We start from the raw sequence: 8,042 nt of genomic DNA, 5'->3' as shown, positions 1-8,042 counted from the left end.
GTAAAACTGAACACACCTGATCAAACCAGGTAGATTAAAGTAGGCTCCACCTGTGCACCCCTGGTAATGGAGAAAATTTTAGAAAATTGGAGAAAATTATCCATGACTGTGTTTGACATTAAACTTTGTGAACTAATAACCAGTAACTACTGTTTCTGTCATAAATGTAACCAAAGTGTAAAACATGATGTTAAAATCCTAATAAATAAAATAATAATCTTTCTTTTACTCAGCTACATTATCTGAAATCCGCTGTTTCTTTTAGCTTGTGTTCATGAAAACCTAACGTCTAAATGAAAAAAGCGGGAAGCACGCGCACCAATCAGGGTACAGCGCGCGCTCTGTTATGAACTGGAGATGAAGACTCGAGTCAGAGATTCGAGTCCGAGTCTCACTTACAAATAGACTTCAGACTTGACTACAATTCGTCTCTGATGATTCCTGACTCGACTCGGATTCGTTTAAAATAACTCCTGAACAAAAAGTTTTCTCATTAAAATCCAGGCAGTAGCTTCTGGTGTGACGAGTGGGACCCACTCATGTTGTTACAGTAAATTTAGCTGTACAGTAATGCGGTTACCCCTTTAAAAGTACGTTGCCCTTTAAAAAAAAACAAAAACAAAACATAGCGCCTTTTTACCTCACGGTTTGCCGCGCTTATATGAATGATTGTTTGCAATGAATGGTTTTAATCTTTGGAGTTTACCTGTTTTAACATCCTAATTACCCTAAATCTGTGGAAGATTGGTTGTGGAGCTGGACATTGCAGCAGTTTAATGTAAGTCGATGCTTGTTCGTTTTATTAAGCATTTTAGCAGCTTGCTGTTTTAACTATTCAGTGTGTACTGTTGTATATGTAAGAGCCAATATGCTATTTGTGCTTTTTTTCTACTTACTGAATAAAACTTAGCATATTTGTTGCTTTATACAGTAAATACTCACCAATTTATGTTTTGGTTAATTGTGTGGTTGAGGACAAGTGCTTTTAGAACAACCTATCATCTTTAAATGACCAGAGTAACCAGCACTAACAGGTAGGCCTCACACATGAGATGGTTTTGTTAGCATGTCTTGCCCTGTCTGGTACATGCTAATAGCTGCTGTTTTTACAGTTTTTGAGCAGGATTTATTGCTTTTTGATTGCTTATTGTTTGTAATGGATTTTAAAAAGCCAAACTGTATAAATCAGTAGGTATGGTTGTTTAATAGTGTTTATGAGCAGCAGTTAGTCAAGACCATTAGGCCTGAGCCAGAGTGGTGGGTCTGTATTAATAGTTGGACTGTATCACTAAGGTGTGTCGCTTAGTCCTGGCACTATTTGGTTTTTATTTTGGTTGATGTGTGATGTGTGATATGTTTACTTTAAATGTATTTTGCACTGTAAATCCATTGTTTTATTAATCCCTTTTATTTCTTTATTTCAATGAATGGTCTTTCCTTTACTCTGAGGCCTTTCCAAATTATACTGCTCTTTAAATCTTTAAGCACTATTGATCAGAAAGTTTTGTGTGTTTTATTTATATACCAGATTTGTAATAAACAATTCATATATCAATTTGCAGTCTTCCAAAATTACTGGTAAAATTCCTGTGTGAACAGAGAACCTCTTTCTTGGCATTTACTAGATCCACATTTCTTAGAATTCCCTCATCCTTTAACTGGAGGGTGTTATAGTGAGCTACAACTTAAAACCTGGTTTTGCTTCATACAGTAAATCCTCACCAATTTATGTTTTGGTTTATTGTGGGCTTGAGGACAAGTGCTTTTAGAACAACCTATACTCTTTAAAGTACCAAAGTAATTAGCACTAACAAACAGGTAGGCCTTACACATGAAATGGTTTTGTTAGCAAGTCTTGCCCTGTCTGGCAGATACTAATAGCTGCTGTTTTTACAGAATTTGAGAATTTTGGAATCAGTTGTTTTCTTGTGTACTGTTTTGTTGTTTTTGAGCTTCATTGCTTATTGTTTATAATGTGTTTTAAGAAGCCAAACTATAAATCAGTGTGTATGATCGTTTAATAATGTTTACGAGCAGCAATTAGTCAAGACCATTAGGCCTGAGCCAGAGTGGTGGGTCTATATTAATAGTTGGACTGTATCACTAAGGTGTGTCGCTTAGTCCTGGCACTATTTGGTTTTTATTTTGGTTGATGTGTGATTTAATTTACTTCAAGTGTGTTTTGCACTGTATATCAGTAGTTGTATTAATCCCTTTTATTTCTGTTAATGCTTTTTCCTTCAGTCTGAGGCCTTTCCAAATTATACTGCTCTTCTAATCTTTAAGCACTATTACTTATTGGCTTTTTGGCAATTCGTATATCAATTTGCAGTCTTTCAAAATTACTGGCAGAATACCTGTGTGAACAGAGAACCTCTTTCTTGGTCATTTACTAGATTCACATTTCTTAGAATTCCCTCATCCTTTAACTTGGGGTGGGATAGTGAGCTACAGTCTGAAACCTGGTTTTGTTTAAAGCATCAAGATAAATGTTTATATTCATGAACACAACTCACAACACCTTTTCTTCTGGCCACCGTGTCAAATGTAAACAAAGCAGCATGGCGTGGCTTTGGCAGAGCACCATATGTTCTCAAGCAAGTTATATAAATATGTAGACAACAATTGTTTGTTTTCACTGTACAAAACAAAAAATATATTACAAACAGAGACAGCTGTGTTTTGAGTCAAAATTATAAGGACATGGATAGGACTTAGAGAACTAACTTTACTTGACTTGACTTCAATCACACATGAAATTATTAGAGAAATGATATACTGATCCTCATTTTGTGGGTAAATACATGACCACAACATAGAAATATGTACACACACGTGTATGTGTCTTGTTTTTAAATTTATACAAACACTATTTCCTTTTATTTGCAAGAAGTTATTTTATAGCCACATGGTTCTACCAAATGAAAATTGTTTGCCATCAGTGTTTTGTGCTTATGATAATTTAATAGACATCAATGTCAGACTAATTAATGACATTCTACAAGATTGGTGTACCAAGAGTGACACTGGTGTCTTCTAAAATTGGTTCATTGAGCAAGAGTCTTGTTACAAAAATAATTATAGGACGTAAGAGCCATAATAATTTGTGGTACTTTCTTTTAGATACTTCTGCTTTTACTGGAGTAATATTTTAACTCAAGCAGATAATTTGTGTGATGTGACTTTGCTTTTCTGTTGTTATTAAAAGAATGTTTAGTTACACTGTTGAGAAGAATGGAAGGTTGTCTGTCCCTGAGCTGAAGCTGAGTTGTTATGCAGCAGAAAAACGATTCAGAATAGAAAAGCAAGTGTACTACTTTTTTTTTTCTATTTTATTTATGCATTTTCTCCCCAATTTAGTGTAGTGAATTTGTCTTCCGCTGTTGGGGAATCCCAAGGTTATTGCAGTCGAGGTGGGTATATTGCCGCTCACGCCTCCTCCAACCCATGTGCAGCCCTTAGCAGAACCCTATTTCACCCATGCATTCAGCACAGATGCCTCTCTATCTGCTAATCAGGGTCCTTACAGTGTTTGAAGACCCCACCCACATAGAAACTTGCACTGCCACTTATGCCCGCTAGATGGTGCCTAGCCGACCAGTGGCAAGGCCAAGTTTCGAACCGAGGGAGTTCAGAATCTCTGCGTTGGTGTGCTTGCAGAATATCCTGCTGTGGCACCTGGGCACCTAGCAAGTTTACTTCTGAATGGCTGAGAACTATAATATAAATTTTGGTCTTACCTATACCCAATACATCTGTTTGTGTAATATCGTTTGTTTAATGATGCAGAATGTTTCAGTGTAACAGGAATGCAATGACTGCCATATTACTCACCTTAAAAATGCTACAAATACTTTTTATACCAGTCTTATAGCAGTGCCAGGTGTCTGTATATCTGATATAAACGCTCCTCTCTGAATTGATATTTAGTGGTGTTAATGATGTGTGCTGCTCAGTTCCATCAAACTGATTCCCGTTTAGTAGAAATAGTTGATGTAATGTTCGGGTGCATCATTAAAAATGGTTAGAGGTTTTCAACAAGATCTACTTATGATTCACTTCAGTTCAGACTTGACCAAATATTTGCTACACCTTGTCATCACAGGTTTGGGATTTAGTCACGGAAGCTCTCCAGAGTCTCCAGTGAAACCCATTCATTAAAGGTGTTAAAAAAACACATGGACTGATGCAACCACAGCAGCTTTGTCTTAGAAACCTTAAAGCTGCTTTTTGAGTCTCCCAGTAGAGACCATGTTCATGTCATTAACCAGGGACAGTCTTCACATTAAATATATTTATAGACTTTCCCCTGCTACTGGAAAGACAAATGTCAAAGACAAAATAAGAATTATTTCACACACATTAAAGTTTAGGGAAGACCCTTTTCTGTATATATATATATACACACATACATGCATAGTATATATACAGTGTATCACAAAAGTGAGTACACCCCTCACATTTCTGCAAATATTTCATTATATCTTTTCATGGGACAACACTATAGACATGAAACTTGGATATAACTTAGAGTAGTCAGTGTACAGCTTGTATAGCAGTGTAGATTTACTGTCTTCTGAAAATAACTCAACACACAGCCATTAATGTCTAAATGGCTGGCAACATAAGTGAGTACACCCCACAGTGAACATGTCTAAATTGTGCCCAAAGTGTCAATATTTTGTGTGACCACCATTATTATCCAGCACTGCCTTAACCCTCCTGGGCATGGAATTCACCAGAGCTGCACAGGTTGCTACTGGAATCCTCTTCCACTCCTCCATGATGACATCACGGAGCTGGTGGATGTTAGACACCTTGAACTCCTCCACCTTCAACTTGAGGATGCGCCACAGGTGCTCAATTGGGTTTAGTCCATCACCTTTACCTTCAGCTTCCTCAGCAAGGCAGTTGTCATCTTGGAGGTTGTGTTTGGGGTCGTTATCCTGTTGGAAAACTGCCATGAGGCCCAGTTTTCGAAGGGAGGGGATCATGCTCTGTTTCAGAATGTCACAGTACATGTTGGAATTCATGTTTCCCTCAATGAACTGCAGCTCCCCAGTGCCAGCAACACTCATGCAGCCCAAGACCATGATGCTACCACCACCATGCTTGACTGTAGGCAAGATACAGTTGTCTTGGTACTTCTCACCAGGGCGCCGCCACACATGCTGGACACCATCTGAGCCAAACAAGTTTATCTTGGTCTCGTCAGACCACAGGGCATTCCAGTAATCCATGTTCTTGGACTGCTTGTCTTCAGCAAACTGTTTGCTGGCTTTCTTGTGCGTCAGCTTCCTTCTGGGATGACGACCATGCAGACCGAGTTGATGCAGTGTGCGGTGTATGGTCTGACCACTGACAGGCTGACCTCCCACGTCTTCAACCTCTGCAGCAATGCTGGCAGCACTCATGTGTCTATTTTTTAAAGCCAACCTCTGGATATGACGCCGAACACGTGGACTCAACTTCTTTGGTCGACCCTGGCGAAGCCTGTTCCGAGTGGAACCTGTCCTGGAAAACCGCTGTATGACCTTGGCCACCATGCTGTAGCTCAGTTTCAGGGTGTTAGCAATCTTCTTATAGCCCAGGCCATCTTTGTGGAGAGCAACAATTCTATTTTTCACATCCTCAGAGAGTTCTTTGCCATGAGGTGCCATGTTGAATATCCAGTGGCCAGTATGAGAGAATTGTACCAAAACACCAAATTTAACAGCCCTGCTCCCCATTTACACCTGGGACCTTGACACATGACACCAGGGAGGGACAACGACACATTTGGGCACAATTTGGACATGTTCACTGTGGGGTGTACTCACTTATGTTGCCAGCTATTTAGACATTAATGGCTGTGTGTTGAGTTATTTTCAGAAGACAGTAAATCTACACTGCTATACAAGCTGTACACTGACTACTCTAAGTTATATCCAAGTTTCATGTCTATAGTGTTGTCCCATGAAAAGATATAATGAAATATTTGCAGAAATGTGAGGGGTGTACTCACTTTTGTGATACACTGTATACATACACACACACACACACACACACAATGTATGTGTATATATATATATATACAGAAAAGGGTCTTCCCTAAACTTTAATGCAAAGTTGCAAACATCATGTATTCTGTAAATTGTGGCTGAAACACCTTAACTCATTAGTTTGGAGGGGTGTCCACATACTTATGGCTGTGTATCTTTTATAAGTCTGTCCAGCTCTTTTCCTCTGTTTCATGTTATCATTTATCTGTGCTTTAATGAGTGTCCGCTTCAGTCTCCGATATTCAGCGGCGTGTACAGTTCATAAAATATCTCTGCATGATTGCTGACCTGGTGCTTTTATTCCCGGCCCTGCGCTCACTTCTATTGATCTTGTATTCAATTAGATTTACTGTGGTAAGGAGTGAAGCTGGAGCTGTCAGAGCTGTGACAAATGGAGCCTCTCACCGACGGCGAGCCACAAACTGAAACGGCAAAAACACTGGGCGTGTTTGATGTTTGTTTTCATAGCATTTATAATTCCGAAATGGATCCGATTGACAAAGCTGTGACCACTTCACAGCGGCCGGTCGTTGTGTTGTCTCAACAGAAAGTCTAACATCGTAATTAACATTGAATCCGTTTCGCTGGTTAGTGTGCGCAGATCCCATTCCATATGCCAAATACGATTGAATCTATAAGACTTTAAACTTGTAGCCCCCTTATTTGCTGATTTGTTTTTGGGGTCTTTAACATTTCAGATAGGATTGAGCATCTAAAGGTATCTAGAGCTGTGTATAGGCTCGGGTGCTGACTCCGCTGAACACAGCAATGAATAAACACGGTCTGTAGGATGTGGTGGACATATTTTTTCTTCTTTTATGTAATGTAGCGTCTAGCACAGGAAGCTTTTCTCGTATATAATTGTACTGCAGAGGCTGCAAAATCTCCAAGATTTATTAGGAAGTTCTGGTTAATTTTAAACCCTTAAAATTATTTATACAGAATCATAAATTCTCTAGGCGCTTTTTCATTTTTTAAACGTCGGTACATTTTCACTCCAAGTAAAATTACCAGGATTTATGTATATACATAAATACAGGGTGCTCGAGTGGCGGGAAGGTTATCCGGCATAAAACTGTGTCTAGTCTGGTATGCGGACCAAATCTGCTGTGGCGACCCCTGACTGGAATCACTATGGGATCAGTCACAAAAAAGGGGGGGGGGGAGTTAATTAGCTATTTAAAATTGTTTCAACACCGAACGGTCAGGTACGCAGAACTGTAATGTGTTAGCTCACAACAGCAAATACCTGCATTATGATGTACATCAGCTGTGTCTGAGTAAGGAAAGGCCGGACTGGAAATCACCTCCTTCCAGCTGCAACTGTGACTCCGTGTGTGTTTCTGAAAGTAACACATACGGTGGAATAATACAGGGAACAGGGAATGTGGTAGAGAACAAAATGTCTAATTTTACTTCTATTCCTTATGACTACTTAACCTCTACTTGCCTGCAAATGAATTTTGGTCTGAATATAATTAAACATTATCCAATTCCTTTTTAAATGTGTTTATATTTGTGGTGTTTAGCTACTTACTAATCCAGAACTGATCAAACAATCATCAGAATTCACCGTTTTATTGCATTCCAAATCACATGCTATTGTTAAATAGTATGTTGAATTAGTTCATTACCTATAGTGTTCTTACTATACTGAGACAGTACATAGCATGCTGTTTATCGCTTAGAGCAGCGATCCCCAACTTTTTTGGCACCACAGACCAGTGTCAAATAAGATATAATTTCACGGACTGGCGGGGCCAGGAGGGTTTAAAATAAAACTATACGACAAGCATAATTTAAAACACAAAGTGCATAATAATACCAATAACCCTGAGCTTTTTCTGCTGCAATGAGACACTCCCACCTAGGGGTAATGGGAGACAATAACACCCACAAAATGTGTTCCCTATGTCCAGTCTACTCCATAACTTTGTGAAGTGGGATTTTCTGCAGTGATGGCAACCAAAACAAAGATAGGATGTTGGAAATGGAAGCAGC

At 39.0% G+C, this 8,042-nt stretch overlaps 1 long non-coding RNA gene across 1 annotated transcript in view; it reads left to right on the top strand.

Moving 5' to 3' along the window:
* Positions 1-690: 690 nt before the first annotated feature.
* The window catches only part of LOC134332950 (uncharacterized), a 53,723-nt gene continuing 46,371 nt past the window's right edge, over positions 691-8,042 (top strand). The window contains exon 1 of the long non-coding RNA XR_010015322.1: positions 691-778. This is a non-coding gene — a long non-coding RNA (uncharacterized LOC134332950). The remainder of the gene's footprint in view (positions 779-8,042) is intronic.

The sequence above is a fragment of the Trichomycterus rosablanca genome, chromosome 18 (assembly GCF_030014385.1).
Source record: "Trichomycterus rosablanca isolate fTriRos1 chromosome 18, fTriRos1.hap1, whole genome shotgun sequence".
NCBI lineage: Eukaryota > Metazoa > Chordata > Actinopteri > Siluriformes > Trichomycteridae > Trichomycterus > Trichomycterus rosablanca.
This window is presented reverse-complemented; position numbering and strand designations above follow the sequence as displayed.